This window comes from Aedes aegypti, chromosome 1 (genome assembly GCF_002204515.2).
Source record: "Aedes aegypti strain LVP_AGWG chromosome 1, AaegL5.0 Primary Assembly, whole genome shotgun sequence".
Taxonomy (NCBI): Eukaryota; Metazoa; Arthropoda; class Insecta; order Diptera; family Culicidae; genus Aedes; species Aedes aegypti.
The window spans coordinates 251,959,669-251,980,974 of NC_035107.1; the positions used below are offsets into that span (position 1 = coordinate 251,959,669).

Here is a 21,306-nt window from a genome sequence, read left to right on the forward strand (position 1 = left end):
TGGGACATGTGGGGGAGTTGCAATCGTCATTCATAGGCGTATAAAACATCAACTGTTTTCGTCATTTGAAACTAAAGTTTTTGAAACTTTAGGTGTTTCTGTTGAAACACAGTTTGGTAAATATACTTTCATAGCTGCCTATTTGCCTTTTCAATGCTCTGGACAGCAAGTTAATTGGCTTCAAACTGACTTGCGAAAATTAACTCGCAATAAGTCAAAATTTTTTGTCATTGGTGACTTTAATGCCAAACATCGGTCATGGAATAATTCTCAAAGTAATTCCAACGGCAGAATTTTATTTGATGAGTGCTCTTCAGGATATTTATCAATTCAATACCCTGATAGCCCTACATGTTTTTCCTCTTCTAGAAATCCATCTACGATTGACTTGGTCTTAACCGACTCTAGTCATCTTTGTAGCCAACTGATTACTCATGCTGATTTTAATTCTGATCATGTCCCAGTTACATTTAAAATATCCCATGAAGCGATTCTCAATCCTATAAGCTCCACTTTCAATTATTTACGAGCCGACTGGAATATATATGAAACGTATGTTGACTCTAATCTTGATGTTTATATCCCCTTACAATCAAAACTTGATATTGACAATGCTCTTGAAACTTCAACAAAATGTGAAGTAACATTTGAATCCGTGATTATAGACAATGATCTTAAACTTTTGATCCGTCTTAAAAACGTGAGGAGAAGGCAATTACAACGCACTCGTGATCCTGCTATGAAAATTATATGGCAGGATTTGCAGAAAGAAATCAAGAAACGTTTTGCGCAATTAAGAAACAAAAATTTAGAAAATAAGATATCTCAATTGGACCCTGGCTTCAAGCTCTTTTGTAAATTATCCAAAATCTTGAAAAAACCTCAGAAGCAAGAATAATTCAAAGTTATCTGTCAAATCGTACACTTCAGGTTAATTATCAGAACTCCAGATCTGAAAGACTTCCTGTAAGAGCTGGTGTTCCTCAAGGCAGCATTTTGGGACCAATATTAAACAATATTTTCACATCTGACTTACCTGAGTTTCCTCAGGGATGTCAAAAATCTTTGTTTGCGGATGACACAGGCCTCTCCGCCAAAGGACGAAGCCTGCGTGTCATCTGCAAAAAAGTTTGGATATTTTTTCTTCATACTTGCAAAAATGGAAAATTTCTCCTAATGCTTCCAAAACTCAACTAATAATATTCCCACATAAACCAAAAGCTCTTTATTTGAAACCTTCAAGTAGACATGTTGTCACGATGAGAGGGGTTCCAATAAATTGGTCAGATGAAGTTAAGTATCTAGGGCTCATGCTAGACAAGAATTTAACTTTCAAAAATCACATTGAGGGCATTCAAACCAAAAAGTAACAAATATGTAAAATGTCTCTATCCCCTTATTAATAGAAAATCAAAACTTTGTCTTAAGAACACAAGCTTTTGATATTCAAACAAATTTTCAGGCCAGCCATGTTGTATGCTGTACCAATATGGACTAGCTGTTGTAATACCAGGAAGAAAGCTCTGCAGAGAATTCAAAATAAAATTTTGAAAACGATTCTGTAGCTTTCTCCCTGGTATAGTACCAATGAGTTACATAGAATATCCAATGTTGGAACATTGGAACAAATGTCAAATAAAATAATTAATAATTTCAGGCAAAAATCGTTACAATCTTCTATTGCCACGATTAATGCGTTATATGTTTAGGTTAAGTTAGGTTAAGTATATTAAAAACTTTTTTTTCTCTTATAAGCAGGTAAAATCAACACACCTGTAAAAAATCTGAACTGCTACGGCAAATGAAATGTAATACGTTGTTAACAAAATGTTAATAAAAACTTAAATTTGTTTTCCAATAACACAGAAAACCTAGATCTTCTTCTTTCTGGCGTTACGTCCCAACTGGGACAAAGCCTGCTTCTCAGATTAGTGTTCTTATGAGCACTTCCACAGTTATTAACTGAGAGCTTTCTTTTCCGATTGACCATTTTTGCATGTGTATATCGTATGGCAGGTACGATGATACTCTATGCCCTGGGAGTCGAGAAAATTTCCTTTACGAAAAGATCCTCGACCAGTGGGATTCGAACCCACGACCCTCAGCATGGTCATGCTGAAAAGCTGTGCGTTTACCGCTACGGCTATCTGCCCCCCCTCCCAGATATAAGAAATGATAAAGAATAAAGAAATTAAAAAAATGTAGGAAATGAACCCATCGAATAGGCTTAATTGTGGAACCTTCCTAACCGAGTGGTTAGCTACAAAGCAAAGCCATGCTGAGTGGCCGGCTCTGTCCTAGTGGGGACGTTAATGCCAAGAAGAAGAAGAAGAAGACGAAGAAGAAGAAGAAGAAGAAGAAAAAGAAGATGAAGAAGAAGAATAGACTGAATCAGAAAATGTCTGGCCGTATGTTAGTTAGAAAAATATTTTGAGCAGTTGTACAAGACTTATGCATAATTTGGACCAAGCTCAACAACTCTTTAACAGTTGGCGGTCTTTGTGTTATATAAATTGTGTAACCATTTTTAGCGTGTCGGAATCACGACCGTACATTTCTGGGCGTACTGTGATAATTTTTATGAAAATTTTAGTTTGACAGCAGCCTGACTGCTTGTTGATTTTCTATTCGCAACCCCCAGGACTCAACTATCTTCTGTGGATCTATGTAAAAACTCTCAGACATTCTTGAGAGAGTGTTAAAAGGAATCTTCGATTTGAATAACTTGCAGCAGATCCGAAATATTGAGTTTCAACATTTATATTTCTGCAGTTTTGCCGGCTAAATGAACATTTGTGCATTGTTCCGCTGTGGAAATTCGCATTGAACAACAAGCTGAGAAGTATGCTCTGCCCCACATGGAACGTTGTTGCAAAAATTCCCGTCTCGACCAGATGACTGCTCAGATTCTCGCAGAAAAATGCACATTCCATGGGAAAACTCACCATCACCTGCTCCATCATCCACAATTCCATTCCCCACTGCGATCGATCACGCTGTCAATCGCAATTGAAATTGACCGGAAACGATCGAATTTCCGCTGCAGGTAATAAAACAATTTATCAATCAATTTCACAGCGCAATAATACCATCAAACTACTACTGTTCAATGGTGCTCACCGCCAATGCACGTCCTTCCAGTTTAAGCTTTTTTTCCCCATTCCAACCAACAGGGACAATGACTTCATCGTTTTTCCCTCCAGGAGGAAGGCACGAGTGCACTCACCACTCACTCGATTCGCTCAGCTCCCGTCCACCAATAATTCACTCTTGAAAACGTCTCAATTTAATTCCACTAAAACGCGCGTAGAAAATGGAGAAATATGCTCGCTCACTGCCACCACCGGAGCGGAGTGTGTAGTAATTTCTACATTGGTTCCCGGTCCGCGAACTCCATAATTGGGTGTTCAATCAACTGAATAGCGCCCTGCTGGTGCTCGCTCTCGCTCCCATTAGAGCTCTCGCCACACATTTCTTGTCGTGGAGTCGCACCAGCATCAGCAGCACACAATCGATGCAAATTGCCCCGCCGAAGTCCCATGGAGTGAGCGCGCTGTGGACAACCCATTGACTAGGAAGACGACGACGACCGCAGAGGATGGCGAATGGCGAAACTCGTTATTATAATGCATCGTTTCTGTGTATATATTCGCCATTTTTTTTTCGCAACCCGTTCCTTTTATGTTCTTCGTCGTGTCGGAGTCTCCATTCGGATTCATCGATGCTGGCTGGCGAATGGGTTTCAAATGGCGCTCCTCGGGAGCGGTAAAACGGTTCATGCAGAGTTAAATGGGTAGCAGAAGCAAAAACCACAACCGATTACGAAGTGGAATGTTTTTTTTTTTCATGGGATTCTGAGAGGGCGTTTTCCCAGCTAGCGATATTATAAAAAAAACGAAAACGCAATAGGTATATGTGCTGTTTTGCTCTTTTTTGTTTTAGAGGAAGAGACTGGTAGTGTGCATTTTGTAAAGTCTGGAATTGAATGTGTGTGACACTGAATTCGGTTCCGGATCATTTGGTCGAACGCCATTTGGTTGAATGCCGTTTGGTCAAACGCCAATTGACCGAAAGGGTCATTTGGCCGAATGAAATATGGCCGAATGCAGTTTGTCCGATATTGGGAAACTACACACTAAGCTCTTTAGGTGAATTTCACCGTAATCTCAACAGCTGAACAGTTCGATGAAATAAAACACCGTAACTTCGTCGGAATTTAACGGATTCCGGTGATTTTTTACCGAATAGTGTCAAAAATTTACCGTACTCCGTTAATTAATTTTACCGAACTGCTCAGCTGTTGAGATTTCACAGGAATCCGTAAAATAATTTAAGTGTGTGTAAATGGCTAGCTAGAAACAATATGAGAAGCTTATATCTCATCTAGGATGGTATGAACTAAACGTTCTGAATGAAATCATGTAGTGTACGGTGTGATTCGTACACTTCATGATTTTATTTCATTCATTTTCGATGATGTCCAGGGAAGTCAAGGAAATTTCCATTACGAAAAGATCCTAGGCCAACCGGGAATCGAACCCAAACACCTTCAGCATGGCTTTACTTTGCAGCCGCGGACTCTAACCACTCGGCTAAGGAAGGCCTATCTAGGGTTGTCGCAAAATCTCAATTGATCGATTAGTTGGTTATCGATTACAGTCCAAGAATACCGATTATCGATAACGATTAATCGACTAGTATTTTTCGATCAATCGAATTAATCGACATTTTTTCTGTAAATATGAGTTCTTACTGCTATAAGGTACACCGGAGTAGGCTAAAACGGGTGGGGAAAAATGAAATACTAAGTTTTAAACATGATGACAATAAGTGAAGCTCCTAATAGATAAATTCTTGTGAATTCGGATGGACATGCACGATAAAATTCTTTTAAAATGTAATAGGACTTATTCAATTTTCGAAGCATGAAGCTGAGGTTCATGGCTTAGTAAATTGTTTCTTCAAGTTATTTTTTTTTTAAATCAAGATGATTTTAAGTATGTTATTAGTATACAATTTCGTTGGACCAATGGCCTACACTTATAATTCTGAAGCTTATCCTTTCCTTTCCCATTTTTCATGATTTCCATTATGGAAATGAAAAAAAAACATAGAACTGACCTATTTATGCAGAACATACATGAATGAGCTTTGTAGAAAATTTCTGTTTTGCTTCTCTTACTCCTGGAGAATAATTAAATCGAACTTCCATTGAAATTTGTGATATTTTTATTCATGGTAAATTGTATGGAATGACTTAAAGAATTTGTAAAACAATCCGTATTTATCAGAACCACTTAAAATGTTTACGGAATTGTTACAATATTCTAAGGATATTTTGAAATGAGTTTCTGCACGATTTTCGAATGAACTTTTAATTCATTTTTCAAGAAATTTTAATATCTAATATCTTAATACCGATATACAGTTTTCTTAGGTAAGCTCTGTTTACCTTCTGAATATTTTTTTCACAATTCTGCAAGGAGGAGAACGGTAAAGATTAATAGAATTGTTACTATCAATCTATGTGTTTGCTTTTTTTTAACACACAATTTTCTAACGTTATCTATAATGTTTATGGAATTTCCCCTCGCATGCGTCTGAGTTCAGGACAAATGCATAGGTGAAAAAAAAAAATACAAATCCGTTGACCTGCTGTTATGTCAACTCTTGATTAGCACTGGTATACTGACCATAACTGCATATTTGTCACTTTCGACAGTTTTGACAATTTCGAGTTAATACCGTGGAGAGTCATCAAACGATAAACACTAACGATCAACTTACTGAAATCTGTGAGATTGTTCTAGAAAATTCGAAAAAAAAAAAAAACAATTTGTTTGCCAGTTGTAATCGAATAACAGTCACATTGAGATTATACATGAGCCTTGTAATGTTGTACCAATGAAATTTCTATCAGATTTCTAACTATTCTCCCAATATGCAATGTTGTCTATACAAAATGTCAATCTCAAGTAAGCACTTTTGAGTTCATGATAATTTTTAAAAATTTTAGTTTCGTCCCATACTACCATAAAATCCACACTTGGTGTTCCATTTATTTAATACCTACTTTTGTCGAATGTCACAAATATGCAGTTATGGGCAGTTAGGACTGGAACTTTTAAGTTCTTTCCTGAAAAAAGACACCAAACTGGAACCAGAAAAAAAACAATAAGAAACCAAACAAAAGTTAAGAAAACAAAGAGAAACTTAGCAGGAAATAGGGGGTATAGGATCGATATATAAGAAGAAGAAGAAGGAGAAGAAGAAGAAGAAGAAGAAGAAGAAGAAGAAGAAGAAGCGATTGAAATAAATTTCTTGATACTTTTGACCCGTGAAAATGTTCAGGCAAAACTGCTGGAGAAATCTTCAAAGGAAAATCCCTGAGGAGATGTTGGATAAATTTCTACAATTTAATCCTTTAAAAATTCATTTAAAAATTTAAATAAAAAAAATAGGCAGAATTCTTGGAGTAAGACCTGGATATTTTCCGTTTTCCTCAGGAAACCTGGATATTTTTTTGATGGTCCTTTGTTAAGGTTGTGTATTAAACAAAAATTTCACATCATGTGTTGAGGGCGAAAATGGCCAGTGGCTTTGAAACAATTGCAGCAGGAATTCTACCAGAGACTCTTTTAGGAATTCCACCAGGGATGCTACCGACAGGATTTTTTTTAGGGATTTCTCCCGTAATTTCACCATCATTCATGCTTCCAAAGATTCCTGTATGCATTTGTCCCAGATATTTCCCTCAGGCTTCTCCAGGATTTTTTACGGTAATTTTCCCCAGAATTTTTATCAAGGTTCCTCACGGAATTCCCTTGAAAAAAATCTCACAAGGATTCTTTCAGGGAGTTCTCTAGAAAATGTCATGAGATTCCTCCAGCAAAACTACCAAGGAGTCCACATGAAACCCCTCCAGAGATGCCTTCATGAATACTTCAAGAAATTTTGCTTCCGAAATTCTCAGTAGATTTTTTCAGTTATTTCCTTCGCGTTTTTTTTTTCCAAAAAGTCTACCAAAGATTCCCTTAGACATTTTATGTTAGAGGTTTCTTAACCCCTATACGAGCAGCTTCAGTATTTTGTCATGAAGATATATTGAAATCGTTATAACTTTTTTGTTTCTCAATATATTTGCACCACCACAAGTTCTCAAAAATCTCTTCTATTTCAATAATCTGTATTTGTTTTGATCATTGGTCATCTGGATCCGGAGATATTCCAAAATTCTTTGGGGGACCGACGCGTAGCCAATGACCCACGTTAATATCTCAAGTTACAGATTTTTCTAATGTTCAGTTATTGGCTTTTCAAAACTATACTTTGACTAAAGTCTGTTGTGAAAAAAAAATCAAAACGGTGCAACCGTTTTTTGAGTAATAAGTTTTTATACTTTTGGTACAACTGCGGGCGTAACAAGATCTTGAAAACATCATATTGTAGTTTTGGACTTCTTGAAGGGAACTCAACCGATTTGAATGATTTTTTTCAGTGAAGCTCTTCATTACCTGACACTGTATAGCCCGCATTTTTTTATAAATCGACTACAAACAAAATAGCGGCCTAAGAAATTTTATATGAGAAGTGTCGGTCCCCCAAGAAATACCGGATTATATTCAAAACTAGATGACCAATGGTCAGTACCGACACAGAATCCAAAAATAGAAAAGTTTGTTGAGAATATGTGAAAAAAAAAGGTGCTAAAATATCGAGAACCAAAAAGGTTATCGCAATTTGAATATTGTTTTTTGGTGATAAGATGCAGCTGCTGGTAGAGGAATTAAGAATTATACTTGGAATTATTCGAGTCGTTTCTGTTTTGCTGCTACAGTTTTTCTTCTTCGGATTTTACTATGAATTTCATTTGGGATTCCTCTAAAAAATCCTGCAAGTATTTAAATAATTCATACGAAGATTCCTTTATAAATGGCTCTTGTACAACTTTTAGGGATTGCTTATGAGTCTCCTTCTGAAATTTCTTAAGAGATGGCTGCAAGTATTTTGTTTGAAATTCCTCTAGGAATTCCTTCAAGAATTTTTTTAGAAATTTGTTCAGGGATTTCTCCAACCATTGCTTCAAAAACGTCACTTGGCTCCTCCGAAACATTTTCCTGTGGTTCTATCAAGAGTTCCTCCAGGAATTTCTTCAGAGTTTCAAAAAAATCTCAAAAAAAATTCTTGAAGAATTCCTCTAAAAAAAATCCTAAGATTTTCCTTTATAAATTTATTCAGTGATTCCTCTACGACTTATTCTAGGAATTGTTCCAGATTTTTTTCAAGGGATTCTACCTGTTTTTTACAGTCATTTCTCCTAACATTGACCAGAATTTCCTCATGTTTTGTTTTTCAGGAATCCCTTATTTGTTCTTACAAGATTTACATGAAGTCTACCAACAATTTCTCAACAAATTCATCCTGAAATTCCTTCCAGGGTTTCTTTAGTAAAAAACAACAAGTATTATTCCTGAAATTCTTTGAAGATTACCTGTAGAAACTCATCCATTACATTGATACATCTGAAAACTCCTCCTGGAATTGGCATTTTTTTCTTTCGGAATTTCTCCAGTTATTTCTCCTGGGTTTTCTTCAGAAATTTCCTCCAGATTGTTTCCTGGAATCCTTTCAGGAAATACTCCAAGAAACTCGAGGAAAAGTTTTAATTAAATGTCCTCGTTGAAATCGCTGAACAAATCTCTTAGTAACGTCTGGAGGAATTTCTGAAAGAATTCTCGCTGGAATCCTAATAGGATTTTTTGGGGAATCTCTTGAACAATTCCTAGAAAAATCAGGAGGAATCTGTGGACGACTCCTGGTGAAATTCTTGAAACATTTTCTGTAAGGATTCTTAGGGCAAATACTGCAGGTGCACATAGAGAACGTTGTGTACGGTTTCATGAGGGTTTTCATGTAGTGTCTTGCATAGGAATCCTAGATGGAAGTGATAGAGAAATATTTTGGAATGTTTTTGGGAAACGCTAGAGATTATTTCGACGGTTTTTTTTATCCATTTTTTTTAAATGCCTGGAGGAATAGCCTTGCAAATAATTCCTGAAGGAGTCTTGAAATGAATTTTGAGACAATCTCCACCAACTTCCTGAATACATTCCAAGAATCCTTCGAAGAAATGCCTGGATGAATCACGAAATAATTTGGGAAGGAATCCATGAACGAATTTCTGAAGCAATTCCTGGAATAAAATGAAAGAATCTCATATTTGAGCTTCATGTTGAATTTTTAGAGACATCTACATGGATTACACAGCTATAAATATTCCTAGAGATATCTTTTGAAAAATCTTCGCAATGTGATATCTGGATCAATTTTTGAATATATCTGTAGAAAAATCTGTACAAGTTTATTAATCTATTAATTCCTGGATAAATTCGTTCTATCTTTGTGTTTTGTCATAAAATGAAGAATTCGGATATAACCTATTTAATATGTGCTATGGTATGACGTCTTTCTGAGTGTGGATAAAAATCATAGATTTTGAGCTGACGAATGATGGTACAACATGATGTTCAGAAAATGTCCACACAAAGATCTACCAGAACCGATATCACATGGCCAAAATCAATCGTCCATGACTTGACATACACGCTTATGAAATTCTGACCACAGGTGTATACCACTTCCTTGTGTACAGTATGATCAAATTTACAAAAACTGTTCAGAACTCTATTCTATATAGGGTCTTAGAGTGTAAAAGAAAATTAAATTTGGTTCAAAAGTTAATTTTTGAGAGCGTTTAAAAGCATTGTAGCGCCGCTCGCCGAGGTCACTGAAAGATTTTTGCAGCATGGATATGATCGCTTTCCAAAGTTAGTTTTCTTAAGTAAGGAAATATCAGAGCTATCGCTTTTTTAGTGCCAATGTCTAAAAATTACCCCAATGTACAATGAAAGCAAAAAAAAAAATGATTTTTTGATAAATTCATTGTAAACATTCGTTTAAAAATGTGGGAAAATCTCAAGAGATACTTTAGGAAGATCACGAAAACGCTGAATGTGGAGGTAGGAATCTTTCCAAAAGTGAATAAAGGAAATTGAGCAGAATATTTTACTCTTCTCCCTGTAAAGTGTAAAACATGGAAACGGTAGTAAAAATGTGTGGCGTATGCAATGACATAATGACCCATGGCCATTTAATTGATAGACAGTATACTACTGTGAATCGCAGGTGACTCCCATTCAAACGAATAATAAAAAAAAAAGTTCAAGAGATTGACACATGTTTGGATATCAATGAAACTTTCACATTTTGCTTATCATTCTGATACCTTTTGAGAGAAATTTTAGGATGAACAAAGCACCGTTAATTTTTGTATAACACGTTGCAAAACTTTGCAGTGGGACTGTAATGAGGTCACATTTCATTATACAGTCATCTCTCCCTTACTCGATATTGAAGGGACCATCGAGTTAGGGAGTTATCGAGTTACAGAACACAAAACCAGTGCAACTGCAATCTAAGGGACCATCGAGTTAGCCATGAAAATCAACTTTTACTATGGTTCTCTAACTCGATATCGAGATACGGAATATTGAGTAACGGAGAGTTAACTGTAGGACAATTCGACTTGGTATTTTTTTTTACAAATTTTAAGTTATGCAGTCTCGTTAGTGTAGCTGAAAGGTCATAGGAATATATGTTCAAAACTTGTATAGACTAAAATTGGACAAAAAAGCAAATGGAACTGCCTTGCGATTCACGGCAGTATAGGACTATAGGACTGTGTTTATAGGCCTTTTCATGTTACAGGTCCGTCTATGCATTTGTATACATCGGTGGAGGAACGGTGCATACACGAGGCTGTCATTTTCATAGAAGAACTGTCAAAGACTTCTCGATCAGCTGTTTTGGAACGTCATGTGAATAGGCCTATTGAAAACAATTCTCGCACCGATGATCTTGTAAAACTGGTTTGCTGGTTTGCTAATGACAAGAAAAGGAATTGCCTATTTCGATACGAGGAGAATTTCTTTCCAGAAATGACCAGAAAATTACATTTCTCTGATCGCAGTACGCAGTTGAGAAGAAATGTCATTTCAAATGGGACTCTCTGTAGGAATTTTTGCTTGACCCATTAAGTAAAGAAATTTCTTTACTTTTCTTGAGTGAAACAGCATACTTAGCTTTACACAACACAGTGTTTTACAGGAAAACATCACCGTAGTTTGAATTGTACATTTTATTTTGGAAAAATCGTCAAATAATCGAAGTCAATTAATCGATTATCTCGATTATTAAATGAGTCAGTCATCGATGAAAAATTAATCGATTAGTGAGTCGATTAATCGATTAATCGAAATAATCGATTAATTTGCGACAACCCTAGGCCTACCTAATCAGTGGAAGTTCAATGTTTCACCCTTTCTAGCCTTTGATAATACCAAGATATTGTAAGCTGCAACGACGTATCTCTCGTCTCTAGCAAGACTCTTCTTACGTCACTGCTTGCACTGAGACGAAAAGCCCTGGCAACCTGCTTCTTTCTACTAGCTACTGGTCACACGACCCAGCTTCGCCAACGTAATCACAGTAAATGCATCTTTCATTTGCTCGTTTGAGCTACTCCGGGACTGTTCGACGTTAGTATAGCTACCTATATATGAACCAGTTTGTGTCCTGTGCACCGCACAGAGATGGCCTACATTTTGAACTGTTGACACTTTGCTGTGGCCTGGTGGTGCCAGTTTTACTCCATTTAGGAAGAGCTGTAGATATAGAGCCTAACTGCTCGCATTTCATCGCTTTCCCACTTGGGAAAGGTATGGTGGCTTCGTTGGGTTGGTCGGATGTTTTGTTGCACTTGTCGCGCGCGGTGGCAATTACTTGTGCAATGCATAAATGCATTTTCGGTACGGTCCGAGGTTAGCTCTCTCGTGGATGGATGAGGAAATATGGATGAGGGGACACACTGTTGCGGCTTTCACAAATTTAATTGGATTTTTGCGTTTCAGCCTTTTGTTGGTTTGGGCGGTGAGTTTCGCACGTAATGTAAATTTAATATAAATCACTTCTGCCGTTGATCGTTTGACCCCTTACATGGTAATTGCAGAATAGACTGGGTGCGTTGTATTTTGGACGCAGCAGACCGCTGTTTGGGACATAATTAATTCAGTTGCCGCCCTTACTTTAGATCCTATCCGGAGCAGTGGAATGTAGGTTACATTATTCGGTTGAAGCAGAAAAAAAGCTGAGTTATTTTAATATCATTTTACACCACCATAGCCATTTCGATTGAAATCTATTGAAATTTACACAATTGAAGATTGGGTTTTGCAGTTAAATTAAGATTTTTAAATATAGAAATTCCAAAATATATGTGCGCAATCAAATTTTCATTAGGAGGTGCGAGAGACCTCAAAAATTTGAATGACATCAATGTGATTTTTGAAAATTTTTATCTAGCATGAGCCCTAGATACCATGTTTCAAATTTGGTTTATATGGGAATATTATTACCCAGACAACCAGAAGTTGCATAACAGTTTACGATCAAAGTCGTTTATTTGTACAAATTGCATCACACCCGCACTACATGGTGTGCGCAATCGTTTAACCGATAAGTTTCCTCGCATAAAACGCTTTTTTATGAGTTCATATGTACATTTCGTTTCGTTCCGCATACACATACAAAGTTAGTCGGATTAATCCGTAGCAGCTGTCAAATTAACTTTGTTGTTACAAATTAAGTCGCATAAGAGTACAGATTAGTTCGCAAAAAAATCTACACACTCGCATTGCATGTTAATTTTTATCATATAAAATATGCACGTATATCGCCTCCACTTTTGTACGTATAAGGCCTTTTCGCGACATCTTATACGTGAAACTTTGCGCATATAAGCCTCGCATAACGCAAAAGGTGATTTCGTTATATGTACATTCTGGTTGTGTGGGTAGTTGAGTTTTGGAAGCATTAGAAGAAATCTTCCATTTTTGCAAGTATGAAGGAAAAATCATCCAAACTTTTTTGCAATCTAATACAGATGACACACAGGCTTCGTCCTTTGGCGGAGAGGCCTGCGTCATCCGCAAACAAAGTTTTTTGGCATCCCTGAGGTAACTTAGGTAAGTCAGATGTGAAAATATTGTTTAATATTGGTTTCAAAATGCTGCCTTCAGGAACACTAGCTCTTACAGGAAGTCTTTCAGACCTGGAGTTCTGGGAAGTGTATGATTTGACAGATACAGTGAGGGCGAAATTCGTACAGGCTCAAAATCCGTACACTCCATACAGAAAGTAGGCAGTGGTTTGTATGAAGCAGACGGATTTAGATTCATTTCATACGTGTACGGATTTTGATCCCACACGGTAACTTAGGATTATTCAAACAATGTTTGTTGGAAAATTTGGATCCTTCCTTAGCCGAGTGGTTAGAGTCCACGGCTACAAAGCAAAGCCATGCTGAAGGTGTCTGGGTTCGATTCGCGGTCGGTTAAGGATCTTTTCGTAATGAAAAATTCTTTGACTTCCCTGGTCATAAAGTATCATCGTGTGACAGCGATATACGAATGCGAAAATGGCAACTTTAGCAAAGAAATCTCTCAGTTAATAACTGTGGAAGGGCTCATAAGAAGCTGAGAAGCAGGCTTTGTCCCAGTGAGGACGTTAATGCCAAGAAGAAGAAGAAGAAGATGTTGGAAAATTAAAGTTTTTTAATTTTACTATCAAACCTTCATGCCAAACTCTGTCGGATGCTTATGCTATATCTAGAAGAGCAAGACCATTAGGATAGCTTTCAAATTCGTTGATCAGATTGATTGGAAAAAAAATTGAAATACAATTAGGCTGATACAAATATTAATTTTCTTTTATGTCACTCCCCCCCCCCCTTCGAAAATCCGAAAATTTTGAAGGGGAGAAAAAACAGATTCATCATTTTTTTGACATCAGTTAGTTACAAAGTAAAAAACAAGTAAAATAATGATCCAGAGGACGATTAAAAACAGTTTAACAACTATCATTAAAAATAAAAATTCGAAAAAAAAACTTTTTTTTTTCAGTTTTATTTTTTTTGTTCCTTATTTATTTTTATCACCCCCCCCCCCATACCTTCCAAGTGCTCTCGGACATAAAAGAAATTTAATATTTGTATCAGCCTTATTAAATACATAAATAGATTGATGACCTTTTTTAACAATTAGCTTTTCAAAAAGTATACTGACGGAGGAAAGAAAACTAATTGGACGATTTCGCTGAATAAATCTGTTTTTGCTATTTCTCATCGCAATAGGCTGTTTTTCATCACGCAAATCTGTCATGAAACGGCCTACTTTCCTGCACTGAACTATGTAATGTCGTATAAGTATGAGCACGACTTTTAATTTATACAAATACATTTGTTTGGTTGAATATTGTAATTTTAATAGGAGGAACATAACTTGTTCAGTTAATTGGAAAAACTATCTTGGTAAGTTTTTGTTTTGGAGTTTTTCGAAGTATTCCTTCAAGAAGAAATCCGATAATAATTCTCCCAGGATTTTGTCTTAGGATTCCTGTAGAAAATTTTCCAGGATTTTGTTCATTTAATCCTTCAAGTATTTTGCATCAGAATTCCCCTTGGTAAATTATGCGATTTATGCAACCTCAGTATGAAAAATTACCTATCAGCACTCTAAAAACAACGTGAATATACGATAAGTCGACTCTTTTAGCGTCGAACCTTTCAAAGAATATTTTTAATAATGATGAAAATCAGGTTGAAGAACGGTTTGGGGTTTTTAGTATTAATGTACAAAAGTTTATATCGACACTTACAGTGAGGAACTGTTCTTATTTTGTTAAATCAATTCATTTATGTAACATTCTCATCGTTGTCACGATGATAGTGCGTTTCATAAAATTTTGTATATTTAAAAAAAAAATGCATGAAACGAGCTCACCAAGTTGATCTTCCATTCTTGACTAGGAAGCTATAAGATACTTTATTCAGCTAGCTCATTTCACAAAAACAACTCTCCGGCGACGCGAAAACCCGATATACACTTTTTTCAAAAACTTTACCAGCCCTTTTCACCAACCGAATCTAATTATTTGCGAGAACGATAAAAACGTGACAAATCAGTCTTTGACACATCCGGTCACGCGTGCTGCCTACTGCGATCCATCTCCCAATTGCATGTAACCAACGAATGTCCTCAAAGTTCTTTCCGAGATGTTTCTGAAAGAAACCTCCACATTTGTTTCTAGAATTTCCTCCAGAAACCTTGGCCATTCCTACTGAGATTTTTTCAGCACTTAAACCAAGAACGACACCGTGAATCTAAGAAAAAGCGAAATTCCTACATGAGCTCTTCTTGGAATTTATGTATCCTGATTCAAAGTTTTTCTATAGAAACTAGTCCAGGGATTTCTGCACATTCTAAAAATACATTCCTTGAATTCCTTCAGAAATGTTTTCAGGAAATCCACCAAGAGTTTTTCCAGGATTTTGCCTTAGAAGTATTTATGGAGTGACAAAAGAATATTGAATAGTTGATAAAGCGTTGAATGAGGTTCTCATGAAATTAGTGTTCTTGGAAGAATCTCTGTTTGAATACAAAGAGACATCACACAATTTAAGATCACCTAAAAACTATAATATTTATGATATAATATCACGGAATCCACACCTTCTAGCACTTTCAGCAAAGTTGTTCAAAAGCCTTATGGCGTTCGTTAAGTGAAATTTTCAATACACAATTTTACCGCTACGTTGTTCGATTCGGTTGTTTAGAAGCCTAAAAGCAATTTGAGGCAGCACTGTTTGATTCGCAAGTTTGCCACTATGTGGCGTTAGAGTGCATAAAAATTTAGTTATATTCAAGCAGACTCTGGCCCACTTCACATTGCTCTCATGCTTCAGAACAACTTAGCTGAAGATATGAATTTTCTAGGTGGTCGGGATCATGTGTTAAAGTCTGCTGAAAAATGACCAAGTTTTCATGCACACTAGCACCACGTACCGGCAAAATTGCTAATCACACAGTTCTGCTTTAAATTGCTTCAAAGTTTATGAACAACTTTGATGAAAACGCGAACTTTCTAGGTCTGCTAGAATTCGGCCTAATTTTTAGGCACACCAGTGCCACGTAGCGGCAAAACTGCTTACCAAACAGTGCTGTCCCAAATTGTGATCAGGCTTCTGAACACCTTTGCTGAAGGCATGAACTTTTCAGGTAATCAGGATCATAAGGTATGACCAAATTACATGTACACTAGCGCCACGTAGCGGCAGAATTGCGCATTAAAATTCCAACCAATGAACGCTATAAGGCTTCTGAACAACTTTGTCAAAGACCGCAACTTTGTAGCAAGTAACGATCTCGGGTTATTGTATCATAAAAATTATAATTTACGGGTGATGCAAACCTTTCCGGGGTACTGCAATATGCTACTAAGGTGTTGCAATACAAGATGATGCGATTCCATACTTATGGTAGGTACTTTATCTGAAGAGTTACTTTCGGCTTAATTCCTGGAGTAATGCAGGAAGCCTTGAAAACTGCTAAAATGTTTGTAAAAAGTTTTGAGAAATATTTTCAAGTGGTCCACAAGAAGAATTTTCATAATAAATGTATGACAAAAAGTTGAAAAAACAGGATGTCGAATGAAAAAAGGAGGAAAAGACGTAAGGTCGAAGAGAACTCAGAATGAAAAAAAGGTTGAAATTCTTGTTCTCAAAAAAGTTGAAATTTCCCACTAAGCAACTATTTTTGGCCTATTATCTTTCAAAATTTCCTCATCAAGTTTTGTCTGACGCTCTGCTGTCCCTACATTATTAAGTATAAGTTCTTGAAAAAAATCGAGAGAAATTGCATGACAGATTTTTTCAGAAATCGCTGCTCGATTATCTTTGCAATGTGTGGAGAAATTAAAAAAGTAGTGCTTGAGAATTCATCGGAAGAATCCTGCTTGAAAAGTTTCTAAAATTCCATAAAACTATTTTTAAAACTTCCTGAAAGAAGCCCAGAAAGCATTCGGGGTTTTTCAGGATAGTAACTAAAAACTACGTAAGGAAAATTACAGAAAGGTTCCCAGGAGTAATTGATAGTGTAGTTCAACAACAAATGCTTGAAAAATCTCTAAGGGAATTTGTTGGAGAGTCTTTGACAAGCGCAATATTTGGAAACGTTTGAATATAGTGAAACTACTGGCTGAATTCTTATAAAAATCGTAAGATGGTTACTGTAGCAATCCATCGACAATTATAGTTATTTTGTGAGAATTCAAGAAATTTTCTTCATTTACGGAGAAAATCATCTTTGTTTGACCACTATTTTATGGGTACTTGACCGATTTCAAATATTTTTTTTTTGAGTTGTTTTAAAATTGAGTATATGACACTCAAAACTTTAAAAAAAATGTTTGTCCTAGTTATTTAATAATCTTTTTGATTTATAATTAGGTTGAAACCGGGTTTTCTCATTTTTAGAACCTTAAAAAAAATCTTAGGAGCATTTTTTTTATCAATTTTATATAAATATATTTTGCATTTGTCAAGATAAATATATGCACTATTCAACTTGTAATTATGACAAGATTCTTTATTAGTTTAAATCTAAATGTAACTTCCGGCAAATATTATGAAAATCCAAAAAAAAAAGATTTATTTTCTTCAAAAAATCATGTTTCTAAGCAGTTTTTGTTAAATTATTAGTTTAAAACATAGTTTGAATTTAGTGTGTTGAACACATGATTTTAAAACAACTAAATTAGCTTCAACTGCATATAAAAATACTCAAAATCGGTCGAGTACTCGTAACTTTATAGATGGCCTTTTAAGTAAAAAAAAATGTAGATAGCCGCTTTTGACTAGGACTAGTTTAGATGTAAGACAAGTTTGATGTTCTACAAACTATTCATGTTTTTTTTATGGTGCTAGGAGCATTGAAATTGGTTTGAAAATAACGAAGTAATGAAGGTCATACTTTGTTACATGAAAATTCACTTTCAGGTTCGTTGCACCAACTTTAATTTCTTATGTATTTGGCCACTCTGAGGCTTCTCTTTTTATTTTTCTTTATTTCTTTTTATATTCACACTATTAAAGCTTAATATAGAAAATTGTTCGAGTTACTACATTCTGATGTTAAAACGGCTTGGTCTTTTTGATACTTTTACAGTATAGGACATATAAAATGCACCAAAGCCGTTTTCTCATACAAAATGGTCAAATTCAGAGAGCTATATATATATATTTTTTTTTGAGTTAATTATAGAGGTTTTAAAACTCGCGGTTCATTCACCTCTGAGAGAGAGCTATATCTCCGCCATTTTTAAACCGATTCTTTCCATTTTCTATGTGATGAACTACAAATTTCTTCAATTATCGAAAACTATTGTAAAAGTTGTGTGAAAACTATTGGTTCAAAAGTTACAAATAGGTTGAATTTTAACATAAAAGATGCACCAAGACGAAAAGTGATGTATCAGACAAACTATGCGTCGTATCCTTTCGGTGTCTTCAGCGCATTTGTTCATTGAGTAATAATGGCCAAATGCGCTGAAGACACCGAAAGGATACGGAGATATAGCTTTCTGAAGTTGACCATTTTGTATGGGTAAACAGCTTTGGTGCATTTTATATGTCCGATACTGTATTATTGCACTATGGCCCAGAAAGCAGTTTACGCGGAAAAATGCATTTTGAGCTTAAGAATGAAACATAGAGGTACACAAAAACTTTTTATTGGCAAAGTTGCTTGATAGTATAATATAATTTCTACAAATAAGAAAGTTAGTTTGACAATTTCTACGAAAATGTGGTTCACCCTAATTTTCAATAACGCCAAACAAAAGGCTTAACTAATGCAAACAACTTTGTAGAAGACCGTTTTCGTCTAATGTTTCATTATAAAGCTCAAAATGCATCTTTCCGCGAAAAACTGATTCTTGGACCACTGTGCATTGTTACTTCTACTTCAGGCTTGCTTTTCGATCTTCCTCTTGAGGTTCTCAGTGCTTCTTCTCTAGTCCGAACTGGGTGTAAGATTGACATTTTTGTGAAAATTGGTTCCATGCTTACTTTGATGAACATTGCAAATTTTGCAGTATTCAACTCTGTTCGTATCGCAATCATACGTTCTAGGACAGCACGCAAGCTTTGGAAAATTTAACGAACATTGACACACGAGCCATAATTTCATCCTATTTATTCGCATGCATTCATACAACACGCATGACATTTATCGTTCGTGGAAGATAACGAGCCATTAACGAAAACAAGACAGACACACAACATCCAATTTTTGGCGCCAATCATTGTGTGTCAACACTTGTAACATTCGCTGATCCACTCTCATTCTGATTAAGAGGCGAATATTTTATATTTTTTGTGTTTTGTTTGCAGCCAAAGGGGTGTGGAATGGTCCAATAAAATATAATTAGGTTGTTAAAGGCTGCAATACTTGAAAATATGAAAGTTATTACCAATCCTATACAAAACAAAAATCACCCGATTGGCTCGATACTGTTGCCGTCTGTGAGAGTTGCTGCTCTTGAACGCTCTCGTGCCACGTACCAAACGAGAGAGTGGATGTTTACATTTATAGGGCTCTCCGAATACGATGAGCCACGAACTGTTATTGTTCGCGAATTGTTACTCGATGCGAATATGGTTCGATCGGCTTATTCGCATCAAAATTCAAACACTGACAGGACGAGACAGCTCAACGAAGACTGCCCCGTTGTTTTTCAGTCGATAACCTTGACGATACGGAAGCCAGTGCTACCAGTATCGTTCTTCAGCCAATCTTGTGAACAAATCAAAACATTCATTAATTTACTGTAATAGATGATGCTGGGTTTAAAAAAATCATGTTTGAATTCAAAACTGGTGATTTTTTTAGAGAAAATTGAAACAATTTTCATTATATTGCTCTCAATTAAGAATTTAGTTAAAGCATTGTAGGAGCTCATGCGGTAAACCTGAGTGCTTCGTGAGGCCCAAGCAGGACAGTTCGGTTTTGCGTCGTCCGTTAGATTTTGCTCACAATTTCGCGCGTTTTCGTCGCCGGAGAATTTTTTTTTTCCTGTTTGGAGCGTCTTGCTGGGTACACTGAACGAAAACTCCGGTCGCACATTGAATGATCATTGACTCATCCGAGCCCCATACCTATTTTCAGACACAATCAAGATGATTTTCATCTGCGTGAAAATCATCTGTTTACAAATCACTCCGAATGAAAATCATCCAGTCTTGGAATGATTTTTATCCTTCGAATAGATGCCTCAAATTGAATGATCATCATACATGCATGTAAGCAACCCTATTCCATTGTAGTTAATAATTTAAAAGAATTCAAATAAAAAATAAACAACTTCAGAGCATTGTTGGTGAATGTACATTGTTATTTATTTCCTTAACGAGGTTATCAAATATATTATTTACCAGTCTTCAGGAACAGATGCCAACCTACCGAATACATTGTATGAACTCCAAATACTTGTAGATTTGCGACCTGTGATTGGTAGATACCATTAAGAAGTGTTAAATAAATGATACAAAAGATGCTAATGTAGGATTCCAAGTGCAATTACCTGTAAAATTCACCCAGAAACGCTTGGAAAACCACGCTGCCGTCACCATGTTTACGTTTAGATTTGGAAGATTGTTTTGACATTTGACCATCCCCTTTTCATCTGATACTTCAGACAGTAATTGAATGATTTTCGGTTTGGGACAAGGGAGATATTAAAATCCGTCATAAGTTGCATACTATTCATTCGTGTTACCATTGTTCAATTAGCTGCCTAATACCATTCTATTATGATCTAAAGTTCATCTCTGAATTGGATGATTTTTGTTCAACATACAGTGGATACATCATATTCCTTCAAAGTCATTCAAAATGAGGAATATGAAGTTTTATGATCCTGTGAATTACAAATCATTCAATGTGCGACCGGAGTTTTTGTTCAGTGTAGTGCTTCGTGAAGCCAAAGCAGGACAGTTCGGTTTTGCGTCGTCCGATAGATTTTGCTCACGGTTTCGCGCGTGTTTTCGTCGCCGGAGATTTTTTTTTTCCTGTTCTGGAGCGTCTTGCTGGGTAGGTATTTGGGAAGGCCCAAGCAAGACGGTTTGTTTTCGAAACGCCAAGAAGTTTTGCTGTCAGTGTCAGTTTTGTGTTCAGTCGAGAATGGATTACCAACTGGTGAGTTCGTTTCATGCTTATGATAACACATTTTTTCTTGAAAGCGTAACTTTTATGTAATATTAAAACAAACTTTGTATGGTTCGTCACTATAAGTGTCGGCATTATGCTATTTTCTTATACAATTTCAATATACATATATTTTTCTCTTTTTGAC

General features: G+C 36.1%; 1 long non-coding RNA gene across 1 annotated transcript; it reads right to left on the reverse strand.

Annotated features, from left to right (window-relative positions):
• Positions 1 to 20,030: 20,030 nt before the first annotated feature.
• On the reverse strand, positions 20,031 to 20,903 carry LOC110674079. The gene is made up of 2 exons (XR_002498628.1): positions 20,536 to 20,903; positions 20,031 to 20,456 (listed from the first exon to the last, which is right to left on the reverse strand). It is a non-coding gene; the product is annotated as an uncharacterized LOC110674079 (long non-coding RNA).
• Positions 20,904 to 21,306: the final 403 nt, after the last annotated feature.